Raw genomic sequence first — 13,729 nt, forward strand, 5'->3', positions numbered from 1 at the left:
TCCCACAATTATGAGAACTTCTGGAAAACCCTGTAAAAAGTGTTTATTTCCTCCTTTTTCTGTTTGAAATGAGTAATAGTGCTCTTATTAAACTTAAATAAGTCGATCCAAAAAATGTTTATGCTTTATTGGAATAATATTTAACCTTCAGTTCAAAAGTGTAATCCTTCATGAGCATCCTTCATCACGCCCGCGACGAATCGGCGTGTGTTTACATATTTTTCAATAAATTCTTATTTTAGTTACAAAATTATGATATTGGCTACAAGCATTTGAATAATCTAAGCTGTCTAAAACCGTTGAATTTTATGTGATAAGTGTCATGCATTTCAAAAAGGTGCTTTAATCTTGTACCCTGTCTTAGTACAATGAGCGCTAAAGTCTTATGCTGATCAAATTATACCATAGCACTCTTGCTTAAGGAAAACAAAGGTAGTTGTAAACTGCTTCAAAAGCAAGCAAATTGTCCAAAGATGGTTCAGGGAAGTTTTAAAACATTCCAAGAACAGATTTATTCCTCCAAGAACTCAAGTTACGTCATCCCGGGCGAAGGAATGCCATACGAGGAATGCAACATACCGAAACGAACGCTGTGGAATCTGAACAATGTCATAAAAAACACACACACACACACATACACGCACACACACACGTGCAAACAATGCAGCTAACTTCCAATCGGGTCCAATGCCGGTGCCAAATAGACACATCGCCGGATACGTTCAAAGTTATCGCACAATGAAGAGGAACGGAAAGAAGAAAAAAAAGAAATAAAGGAAAACAAACGAAGAAACGAGTGCCATCGGTAGAAAAAGAGTAAACTATTTAAGTATTTACATTTCAATTTGCTTTTTTCCCCACACTTTTTTTTTGTCGGGAATCGCCATTTTGGGGTCCGTTTCGCTTTTCAACGACGCGCTCTCCCACGGGACCGAGCAGGGAAAAACCGAGCAGCTTCTCCCATTTTTCATGTTCCGGTTGGGATTGAACACACACACACACACACACACACACACACACACACACACACACACACACACACACACACACACACACACACACACACACACACACACATAAGCGCACACCAGTCGACACATATCCAGTTTGGCAGGTATTTCCCTGGTCGGTTTCCGGTCGTTTGTTGTTGGAAGGAAGCACTCTGGTATAGGGTTCTACCCCGTTTCAGCAAGCGCCAGGGAAGGTCGGTGTGGCTGTCCTATCCATTTCTTATACATTTTCAAAACCCACCGCGATGGAGCAGCTCTTTAAATTTTCCAACAAAATGGGAGTTTTTTTTTGTACGCGTTCTGCTCTAACATTCACGAGAAATGAGCGAACGATTGGAAAGAAGTGGGTTAGTTGGTGGTGCGAAGAGTTTCCGATGCTTTTAGACAATTTCGAAGACTCTGTTTGTGGGTCAAAGCAACGTTTGGGCGCCGCAAGCCAGCATGAAACCGCTGGGAAAATGGTACCGTGTATGTAGATTTCACATTTGTTTTTTGTTTGTTTGTGTGGTGTTGTTGTTGTTGCACCGTTCCGCTTTTTCATGTTATTTTATTGTCCGTTGCCGCACACTCTTAAGACTTTGCTGGGGCCGGTCTGCTGAACGAGCCGGGAAGCCCACGTGCCGCTGGTTCAGGCTTTTTTTTTTGGCGTAAGCACAACCAATCTAAAGAGAGCGGAAAAAGCACCGGAAATGTGAACGCTCGCCAGCTCAGCAGCGGGCCAAACGTGAAAGGATGTAAATGTGGCACATGATAACGAGGTGCTCAGGAAAGACAGGATGCGGCAGACGCGTTGGGGGAGGGACAGACGTAGCAAGGGTGGGAAAAAGATTATTGAAACGAAAAAAACATAACGTACGTGTGCGGTGCGGTTCCATTCAATATCGTTCCATCACGACACGGTGTGTACTCGGCGGAGGCCAGTAGAAAGTATAACAAGTGGAAAGAAGCAAAAGAAGCAATGAAAAGGGGGAAAAAACATTTCCACACACGCGGAAACGATACTTCCGTGGCACGGACAAATTGAGAGAGAAATGACATTTTTGCAACTACCTCGTTAGAGACACACTGGTGAAACACACAAACCACACATGCTACCGTGGAAATAAAGTGCTTCCTTTCGGTATGAAACGAGTGGCGCCGACGGCGAGGCCGATATAAAAGGAAGAAGCAAGAACACGCAGCATTTCCTTCCACATGGCAATGTGTCTTTTCACCAGCACAATATGCAGGATGTTTCTGGGAAGCGGGGCGCACAAGTTTTCTTATTGAACTGGTAGAAAACTGCCACTTATGTGTCGTACTTTTCGTTTTTTTTCTGTTTTCCCCTGTGCAGCGAACATTCCAATAGGAAAAGCACACCGAAAGGTGGGAAGATAAATCGAGCATTTAATTGATGCATTATGTAGCCGCTTTTGGCCGGGTGCGATGGCTGCTACGTTTGCAAGAGTAGCTTTTTGCAACAGTCACGGGTGAGGCGAGTGCAAAGCAGTTATTTAAATGTGGTGTGATATTTTTAAACACATCTTATAAAAAGCAGACGCGCAATGGAGACGCACGGTCTTTCACCAGACAGCTGGACGTTGCATGGAGACGCCTGGTTTTTCATCCGGTTGTGATGGAGGCGCCCGGTCGTTCACTTTTTGTGCGATCAAAACGTTGAGATAAGCATCAGATTTTTTTGCGAGGGTTGTACCTATGGTGATAAGGTCACAGGTTTTCTGATAACTGCATTACGTTATAAAACAAATCAACATTTTAAGGGGATGATAATATAACTAGAACAGCTACAATTTATTGAAAATGGATTTCTTTTAATGGTTAATAGTTGCACACAAAATCAAGTTTACTATCCGTACGATGGTACGTTGGAGAGTTCGTTCGAGTGCAAAAAAATAAATATGAACAACTTGAAGCCCCTCAATAATTCGTTAATTTATTTATTTCATTTGTGTCATGTTTCAATGCATTTAGCATCTTACAGTCGTTGCTGCTAAATTTTGACTCTAACTCACTTATTTTTGTCTCGAAGGCACCAATTTTTGACAGCGTTTCACGATTTTTGTCTCGAAGGCATCAATTTTTGACAGTGCGCATCAATTTTTGCCTCGAAGGCATCAATTTTTGACTGTGAGTTAATCGATTTATTTACAAAATTTTATGTAATTTCTGAAACTGTGTGTTCTGAAATGATTGAAATTTAGTTAAATAGTGATTAATTTTATTGATAGAATTTAAAATTAAACAATTGTTTTGCCAATTTTGGCAGTTTTAATGGAGTGAAAAAAATTGGCACGTATTTTCAGCTGTAAACAAAAGCTTTAGAAATTGTAAAATTTTATCATTTTTTCTCAAAACACAATCAATTTACACAGTTTTTGTATTTTTTATGTGTTGTGGAATAACATTTGTTAAAAATCTGCTGAAATACCTTGTAAAATTGTCATTATTCCTACAAGAGTCAAAAATTGATGACTTACAGACAAAAATAGGTGCGTTAGAGTCAAAAATTGATGCCTTAGAGACAAACATTCATGCGCACTGTCAAAAATTGATGCCTTAGAGCCAAAATTTGGTGGCAACGACTGTAATAGATGGCAAAATACATGGATACTAATCGAAGTAATGCTACACCAATATAGAACAAAAGTAATACTCAATTCCAAAACATGCAACATTATTTTACGAAGATTAAAAAATAAAGACAATTGTATAACAACAATTGTAGAAAATCGTAGAGTTCGACATTTCTTTAAAATAATAAAAACTAGTAAGAATTAGCATTGAGCACGTGATCCATGCAGACCCAGAAAGAAATATACAAATACATTCCTCCACAAAGGAATATCAATTATAAGGCGTGCAGCTGAAACTTGATAATTTAATAATCTGCTCAACGATTTATAGCTTCATAAAGCGACATTTCTCAAACAAATTGCCTCCTGCCGTCCGAAAAACCTATCGCCCGTTTCTTTGTGGTGCTGGAAAAAGCCCCCCACCCCTCCTCGATTCAATGGACTAGCCAGCCCCGCTAGCCTTTCAATACCGAAGCGATGGTTATAATAAAATCGCTCACCCAGCTGTAAGCAGCAGGCATGATTCATTACCATTCCGAATGCAACGGGATTCGTTTCCAGTGCTATGTAGATGGCAGTACTGATCCGGCAATAACCTAGCTACATTTCCCAGCCCATATATGCGTGTGTGGATGTGTCTGTGTGTATGTGTGTGTTTCCTATGGCCTGCAGCGTCGTTCCGGGTTTACGCTATCATTCATCTTTCACTAATTATTTCCGCACTGCAGCAAGTGGAGTGTAAAATTTAACACCTAATGCCGTACTCTCGCAACCCCTCTCCCTGCCAGTGTCGTGCATCCGTAGCACGGCCTGAACTTGCTCTACACACACACACACACTGTGAGCTCTATAAAATCCGCCTCACTGCCTCGCTGGATGCACCTCGCAATGCAATCATCCCTCCCTCAACCCGATGAGGTTGAGTCTGAAGCGAGAAAGCGCTTGAGAATGGATCGCAAAATGCAGAAATGTGGCCCAAGGCAATGTAGCAAAGCTATTTGTGTGTGTGCGAATGTGTGTGAGGGAATGTGTTACCGCTTTCGTTTCACCGCTTTCCGGTGGCGCAAAAGTGCAGCAGGAAAATGAGCTGCACACCGCTCGGCATGCCGGAATGGAATTATCCCCGGGAATGTACTGCAAGGCGGAACTGTCGTCTCAGCACAAAACAGATCGCTCTCGCCTGCTCTATCCCACACACACACACACACACACACACACACTTACGTTGATGGCACTCACCAGATACTGTATGCTAATACGCACGATGGTAACAACATAAACACGAGTTTTTCGCTTGTAAACAAACATTAGCTTTTGCACTCTCGGAGAACTCTCGCAGCGGGAAGCCAACGCACATGGACATAGGGCGAACCCCGACGACGACGACGACGACGACGACGATTGCAGATTGGAATGATGTTCTGCGTGCTTATGTTGATGATTATGACGATGGCAATGGTGCCGGTTTGTCGAGGCGAGTGCAATAGGGCCCGGAAGGACAGGACAGGACAGGAGACGCAAGTGGTGTGGCACATTAATGGTTGCTCTATCTGTGAAGATGAGGACTCGCCGAGCTGGGATGTTGATGTTCACCGAAATTGGAATGGACGGAATGATGATGGTTTCCTTTCACATTCCCTCTCTCTCTCTTTCCCTATTTTTCGCTAGCTCTGCTGCGAGGGTGTGTGTGTGCGTGCTCGTACCCTCAAAACCTCCGACCAGAGCGAGAGATTCGATCACCATCATTACAATAATCACAATAATGATAATGATAATAAAATATACATAATTTATCGATATTGAATTGCAAACCTGTGACCTCTTCTCTCTCGCTCCATGCCATTAGGGACACAATGGACAGAAAAGAACGACAGTACAACGCCTTTTGGGGTCAGCCTTTGGTTGTGCTGCTACGGTAGAGTGACAGAAAGGGCTATGGAAATGACAAAAAACGCGTTGGGGTTGGAGAAAAGCGTTTGATGGTAGCCCTTTTTCTTGGACATTCGGGGAGATCGAATGTACGCCAGTGCTGCAGCAATCGAAACGAGCTACGAGGAGATGGAGACCGCAATCGCCTTCCGGTTTGCTCGTTAATAAATTTTCATTTGGAATGTTATTGAAATGTCATCAAAAAACATAAATATCGCTGCTTGGGAGAGGATGGTGTGTGCAGTGCAGGAAAGGAATCTCCTGGATGCCAGCAAGCGATGGAACGTTTCGACCGTTGGCTAGTCCGCAGCCGCCGTTGGTACCGAGGAGGACAATATAATGTTTCATTGCAAATATTCACCATCAACATTGTGGATGACATGGAAAGGGAAGGGGAAACAAGAATGGACCACAAAATAGAATCTCACATTTCACTGGCTTTGATTTGATACACCCAACAACAAAAGCAAAGCCGCCGGCAAAAATAGGACATACGGTCGTTTGACAAATCTCTTTTTTGATGTTTTCTTTTCGATTTTCATAAAAAAAATCGACAAGAGCTTAGCTGAATCGCAGGTCAGGGGGCGGGGTGGCTGTTTCGATTTGCCTTCGAAGCGCCATCCTCATTTATTGTCACGACGGTGAAGGAAACAGGTCGCTCTCTCTGTTCGGTTACGGTTCTCCTTTCAATGTTTTTACAAAGGTCAAATGTTTTATTTGAGCATTTATTTATGATGCACTTCATTTCCCGCTTTTGGGCTTGATCTTCCCATTCGCTGGTCCTTCCAGGAACCACTTTCTTTTCTTCTGGGTTTTCGCTTCAAATGAAGAAAGCTTGTTTCACGCTATCTCCACACACAAATCCGATTTTGAAAGCCATTTTCTTGATCCGAAAATAGGCCGATACAACCGTTCGACGAGGAGAAAGTCTATTCCGTGGTAGCGTCGCCCAGAACGGAAAAAAAGGTTTTTGATAGTGCATGTTGTTGTTTCTTTTTTGCTTTTTATTTTGCAAAAAAAACAAACCAATCCATCAGCGCCGTGCCTTTTTTCCTTGTAGAGGAAGGCGAAGGAAAAATGTGCTTCACATGTCGAAATATTACGACCTTTCGGGATGGTCAATTTGGCTCAAACGGCTGCGGAGCAGCAAAGCAAACACAACACAACACATGCACTACTCAACCGCTCGATCGATTGATGGTGGAAGATGTGTTTGAAAGCGAACGAGGTAAGCGAAGAGCGGAGGCATCTTTTAGGCAGCACTAGAGAGAACGACTTGGAAAGGTTTCTTCTGAACCTGTTTTTTTCTATTTTCTTTGCCATGCTTCTGAACACGCTCCCCAACAGTATCAGGTGCAACAGTGTAGCAATTTTTATACGTTCGCTGACCCATATCGCTGTCGTAAAGTTTTGAGCATCTTGCGACCTGTCACTGTGTGTGTGTGTTCCTATATATGTGTTCCTCATAATGGGATATTCCATTTCAGAAATGTAGCGAAAAAGCACACAACACACGTTCCGTGTTGTTACACCTCCTTCCTTTATGACAGTGTAAAAAGCATGTTTTCATTAGGGATGTTGTAAACTTTGAAAGCTCACCACACACACACATACCTACCACCAAGCACATGTGCATGATCAGCGTGTGTGTTTTTGCGGTTTTGTCTATCTTGAAAGATTATTTACGACAAGTTCGATTCTCGAGAAAAAGGACGATATGGAGGTTGCGCTTTTGCAGAAGCTATTTCGTGCTCTGCTGGCGACGAACCCCTTACCAAACACATACACACACACACACACACTCAACACATCACATTGCCTTGTTTTAGTGGCATATAATTTTGAAATAAAAATTCTTTACTAAAGAACAAACATCCATCCATTGCGAAACCGACGCCATCGCTGTGGTAATCAATTATTAAACACCAATAAAAGTGGATTTTCGATTCAACCACCTATACCTATACACACTGTTTATGGTTGGCATATGGAGGATACATTTATCACTCAGGCCAGGGTTATTACTGATGCACGGTTGTAGTAGCAGCAGCAGCAGCAGCTGGCAGCGGGTGTGCGTTGATGCAAAGCTGATGAACTTTTCAAATATTTATTTTGCTACAACACACACACACACAATCTGTGCGCAAAGGGTGGTTGAACGACCGCCTGTTGACGGTTTAATATGTTGATGTTGGTGAGCAGTTGCATTACATTTTGATTCCATCGGTCCAACAAAGAAAGACAGAAGCCTGCTGAAAACTGATGTCTTCTCTTCATTGAGCGTAAATGAAACGTCAGATTGAAAAACCATTTGCTTCCGACAGCTTGGCGCAGCAGCAAGGCAACTTAATTACGTCGCTGCAATCCATCGATCTAGCACTATCCGCCGAACCAAAGCGATGATTGGAAAGTGAAGAAAATGCAGCATCAATATGTACTGGTTCCATTCCATCCAATCGGTTGCTCTCCACTCTTCACTAGCGATGGTGTGAGTAAGCGTCGCTAACTGACGTAGAAAAACAACCCAGCGAGAGTTTGAAAAAAAAACAAACAGAAGAAAACTAGCTAGATGATTAACTTTCGATTGTTCTTTTCCCCCATCTCGCTAAATAAGCTAAACGAAAATTGATTTTTCATCACAGGGCAGCGAAAACCAATCTCGTTTGACCATCTCACCCAGATGGGGTGAGGGAGGTGATGTACCGGGAACACGTCAGCTTACAATGAAATCTAATTTATTAACCTATACTCTACTTAAACCCTTTTTTTCTTTCGTCGGAGAGAGCTAATAAACGTGTCTGATGTGAAAAGTTTCAGCATCAGTGTTGTTCGATTTGTTTTCATTTTCCTCATTTTACTACAGTGCAACACTGGCTGGTGAATAGTGTGTAAGCTATTTTCAGTGTAAGCGTACAGCGGTCCGATGGATGGATTTTCTCAACAGCAAACGCAAATGTTAGTCTGCTATCAATTGTGATGAAATATTCATTTGAATCCTTTATCGAATGCCGTGTGCCCACACCCTAGGATATGGAGGAGCATGTTGATGGAGAGCATCCCTTGAAAGGGCATATAAACATGCCCTTTTAAATTACAGGGGATCTTTCACAATTTATAGACAGGTGTCTTAAAGCTACATTCCATTGGGATACGGTTTAACAAAAAGTGAAGCATTGAGTTCCTAGAAGATTTTGCAGCAGACAACCGCTGTTTAAACATTTTGTGTGACTTTGTGCATTATTCCACATAATATTAAGATCTTCAAATTCTCCATCAACACATCAAGCGTCGTATGGTAAACTAAAACTGCATTTGTTAACAACATTATACAGCATTTAGTAAAATTAATAAAACAATCTAATTTCAGAATATTTTTATCAGAATCTTCTTAGAAAGATTCTAATAATGTTTCATAAAGGAGCTTATTTGTAGTATTTTACGCAAATTGATCGTTCACAATATTCACTTAACAAAGCATATGATTCATGCACTGCCGAAATTTCATTTTATTTCTTCGACTTACACATTTGCACACTTCAGAAAAGCGCAAATCATTTTACAAACCCCGTCCTGAAGTGTGCTGAAGGAGTGCACACCAATCAACCTTCGTAATGGAATGGTTTGAATGAGATGATTTGCTCCTTTCCATTTGTCAAAAGTACACAGCCTACCTAAACAAAACCCCCCGAAACCCCTGTCCTTTGGCTCGAGTCCCAAACGGGGTCCCTTAAACACAACCACCACCGCCACCATCATGAATCATAAATCACATTCGCACGCGTGCTTAAAGCTGATAATATTCGAGGCAAAGTTTTCAGCAGCCGCTCGGTTTAAACTGAACAACTCCACACGCCACAGACACCTTAATGCCTATGATCCCTATTTTATCATATCAAACTCGCCACTGACTACCACTACCACTACGACTACATCAATCCTTCCGCTCCCCATACTGACAGCACTCGGTGCATGGTTCCGGTACCGGCTTTGCTGTTTGCGCTTCATTAAACACATTAAATTTCAACTTTTGGTTGGCAATAAATTTAAAGCCTGCCCTAAACAAACGGAAATAAAACCCAACCGGCATGTGTGGACAGCATAGAGGACAGCAGCAGGAAGTGTGTGTGGGGGGGGAAGGGGGAAGGTTCGAACAAGCATAAAGCAGGCACACAATGCCGCGTGTGTGTGAGATAAACTTTAGCCCTTAAACCCGATACGAATGCGCTGGAGATGGATCTTTTAACACACAAACACATGCACACATGCTGTGGCACACACGTGTTCCAGGATTCAGCAGACACACTCGTTCCTCAAAACGTGATGTAAATCAGGAAAATCTGTTGATCCAGGAGTGTGTGTGTGTGAGGGAGGGAGGCACGTCACAATAAAGGACGAAAAACGGTGCACGATGACGACCTTCGTCAGAAGCAACTTCAACGCCGTTTTTCCACCCTTCAAACTGTGTTCGCTATTTCACAAAAAGCTACCGTTGGAGGCAGATGAGGCATCAAACATACACACACACACACACACATGCTTGTGTTACGTACGTTTAGGGTAAACGGTAAGGACTACCTCACACATCAGCCGGCTGTTCCGCGTCGCCGACAAAAAGGGTATTAGTCATCCATCCAGGGCGAGGGATGAATTTGCGCCTTCCAACCCCAACTCAAGAAAAAAAGGAGGCGTCAACGGATCGTTAGCCGTCACCAACCCGGACGCTACCCGGATGGAAATTGATTCTGATGATAAATTAATCAAATCAACCATATCCATCCTTCCAGCGTACCCGGTACCACTGGGCCATTTGTTCCGCTATCCTTTGCTGAAGGTTAAATATTTTTTAAGAAATTCACACAGAACTGGAGCATAAGCAAAAAAAGGAGGGATCAATATGACGGCGACAGAAATAAATCACAGTTTGTCTAAGCCGCTTTTCATCGCCCGCTTGATTGCTGACACTTGCACGAGATGTGACGCACGAGTCAGCAGAATTCACAGCATAGTGCACCGAAACCAGCCATCGTTAGCTCTAATGCGCCACTAGGAGGGAGGATGGAAAGGAATTTAGTTTGGGGGGGCTGTTGGAGCATACAATGACTGATTCGCGTACGTCACCTTCCGCCGCAAAGCCGCTAACGAAACGGAGCACCCGGGAGGAAACGGGAGGAAGAATATCTTCCTTCAAGGTGAGTTGAAAGGTGAACGCAGCTTGTACAGGTGAAGGCACCCGGGTGTCGGCACTCGTACGCGGGTGGAATATTGAAACGAAGCACGGATGGACACAGGAGCACTTGGAGTGAGGAGGAGTGCGAGAAAGAGACACTCACGCCGCTTAGCACGCCGACACAGCAGCTCCAAGCAAGGCGGGTTTTCAAGAGGTAATTTGCTATGCTGCGGTCAGACATGAAGGAGCGAAGCAGTAAAGAAACAAACCTACACCGGCAGCGGCTCAGCTTCTCGAGCTTGTGACGGAAACACAAAAGCAAATCAAGTCAACAACGGTTCGGCGCCCGGTTCGGTAGCAAAGCAATGGAAACGTGAAAAATGATGCAACTGTCATGGGGCGGTAATATAAATAATGATGTTGAAAAGCGTCCTTGCTTGCTTCAGCCACGACAAGTTTGAGTGACGCGTTGCCACGGGAAACGGGGCCCGACGAAGAAAGCCCCACGACATTGGCACGGGCTGCTGCTGCTGCTGGGTTTTGGTGATGGTTCGGTGCCTACACAGCAACTTTTCGCCCCCACTGTTTACACTGTGTAGCTGTGGAGGAGGAAAGCGTATTCTTGTTCGTTTTCGTTTCGTACGCAAGCGGGAGAGAGGCGATAAATCTGCCAGCCGAAAAAAAAGACCACGCCAGCCACCGACGCGTCAAGGTATGTAAACAAGCGTTCAGCAAGGCGCTCGGAATCAGAATGAAAAGAAAACGCAGCCCCAACTTGTTAGCTAAACGAGAGAATCCATAAACGGTTTGGTAAAGTGCCACCAGTACAGGAAAAAAAGAAAAGAATGCGGCGACCATCACTTCAAAGTTTTTTGTGTGCGATTGTTATTGTAAGGCTCCGGTGGTAGGTACGCTAACAAATGGATAAAGTTTAGCGTTCGCTTCCATTGGCTACAGTTGTAGAACAAATTTGTGGGTCGGCGCTGCAGCCGAGCAACCGACTTTTGATTGGATTGGTAACGCGTGGTACGCGTCTGCTGTCTTTAGGACGACATTTTGCCGACTTTCAAGAAATCCGGTTCGAAGGACCAAAAACCCCTCGTGGGACGTATATTTATATTTTACCAATGTTTGTTACGTTTTACAAGCTACAAACTAGGACAGGTACAGAGGTGAAGGAAAAGCAATTGAAGGCAACTTTGGCATGTACTTACCGTGGTGAAATAATCGGCGTTTCGGTTTATCCCTTGAGCCTCGGTCTCTGCCTAAAGAATCCGACGCTTCCGACATTCAGTTTGTAGCACCTAAAGAGGCAGGAAGAAAGGCACAAAACAAATGAAATTGAATATTAATCAGCCTTGCTAAGACACACTCGACAATTCGGGAGGAGATTTCACTGACCCAAGGCACCATCGACTGTGGTATCAGCTCCCACTGCCATAGGAAGCATATCATAATATCTCCCCGGAGTTAGTTTGGTTCGTTGTTCGTTGCTGACTTCCAACCCACTGAACCCGAAATGTCCTTTCGGTAACACCGAACATCGTGAACATTGGGACCGGGTCTCCCGAAAAAAGCATACATAAATATATTCAAGCCGATGTTATTCATGGGATTTGGGCATCCTTCCCTCTCCCTCTCTCTCTCCTTTCACAACACAAAGGTCCCCCGTTGGGTGAGTGCTCCAGTACGGACATGCCCCGCCAGAGTGCCGTACTTTCTACTAGTCTTATCGTAAAATCACTGCCTTCTGGAAGGACCTGCCATCGTGTAAAGCAACAACCAACAGAGCGGCGCTACACTTGGGCACACAAACTGTCACTGTTGCCATGGTGGCCGGGGCGCTTCAGCGCATCGAACCGAGTACACTCAATGTGCTCTAAACGCTCCGTACTGTGGGCTTCGCTGTGCTGTTCTTTAGAGATTGCTTTGCGTTGTACCTTCGTTCGTTGCTTTTCCTTCTTTCAACTTGTCTTCTTCGTCTTACAGCATCCGCTTATCGATCGCTGGCACAGCACAGCGTTTGCTTCTACTTCCGGGCGAGCATGGCCGAGTGCATAGCTAAACCGATGCTTGAAATAAACTCAACATTCATTAGCTGTCACCTACTCACGGCCAACGCCAACGATCGCCTGGTCGCCTTCAGACAGCAGCATCTCGTGTGCGATTGCCAACGCGTACGCATGATGAGGATGAAAATGAAAGAAAAAGCCGGCACCTTCATAGCGCACCAAAGAAGCCTGGCCAAGGATATAATGTCCCTGCCGACAACCGTACCCGTATCTCATGCCTGTACTGTAACGCGTGCGCGCGTACCGTAGACTAATAAATAAAATCTAATTCCGTGATTTGTTGTGATAATGAATGCCAAACCGACCACCACCGCCTGTTTCCTTTGAACTCGGTCCACGGACGGTTCTGCCTAGCCGTCTCGCAGCACCCCACTTGGCGACAGATTTGCTAAAACCCCAAGCAGGCAGGCGGAGTGTCTATAGGTGAGCCCTTCATCATCATTAAACGGTGATTGTTGGCGCTGGCCCTCGAACATTTACCCCACACCGACTTTCCACTGCGGAAAGTCATTCATCAGTACATTCCCGGCGCTACCCCGGGTGTGGTGGTTCCCGTTTCTTCTCCATTTCTCCTTCCTTCACGCTCTCACGCGGCCGACGGTGCACGGAAAACAGCACAGAAGGTCTGACGAACTTCGACATGCCGCGCCTTGCGCGACACGTATTTTCGCGTCACGATGGCGACGATGACGACGCACTGCGGACACGACTTGCGTGTGTGTGTGTGTTTGTGCGTTTATGTGTATGATTTAAGCTTTCCGTAGTCGTTTTGGGCCACTCTCGCCTCTCTTGCAAACTGATTGCAATTGTCAAATGGCAGAAAATCATGACTCTCCGCTACCTTTCACCGCGTTTTGCATATCCTTGCAACGGATTGCTGTTGTTGTTGTTTGTGTTGTTTGTCATAGCACAGTTGCTCCTCCAATCTCGACACCGACAACCTCGCAAATTAGGCTTCATCGACATCGAAGCGTTTGC

At 44.4% G+C, this 13,729-nt stretch overlaps 1 long non-coding RNA gene across 1 annotated transcript in view; it reads right to left on the reverse strand.

Moving 5' to 3' along the window:
* LOC133392725 (uncharacterized) overlaps positions 1-13,729 on the reverse strand; it is a 93,192-nt gene that overhangs the window by 21,241 nt on the left and 58,222 nt on the right. Inside the window, exon 5 of the long non-coding RNA XR_009765777.1 lies at positions 11,894-11,983. This is a non-coding gene — a long non-coding RNA (uncharacterized LOC133392725). The remainder of the gene's footprint in view (positions 1-11,893; positions 11,984-13,729) is intronic.

The sequence above is a fragment of the Anopheles gambiae genome, chromosome 3 (assembly GCF_943734735.2).
Source record: "Anopheles gambiae chromosome 3, idAnoGambNW_F1_1, whole genome shotgun sequence".
Taxonomy (NCBI): domain Eukaryota; kingdom Metazoa; phylum Arthropoda; class Insecta; order Diptera; family Culicidae; genus Anopheles; species Anopheles gambiae.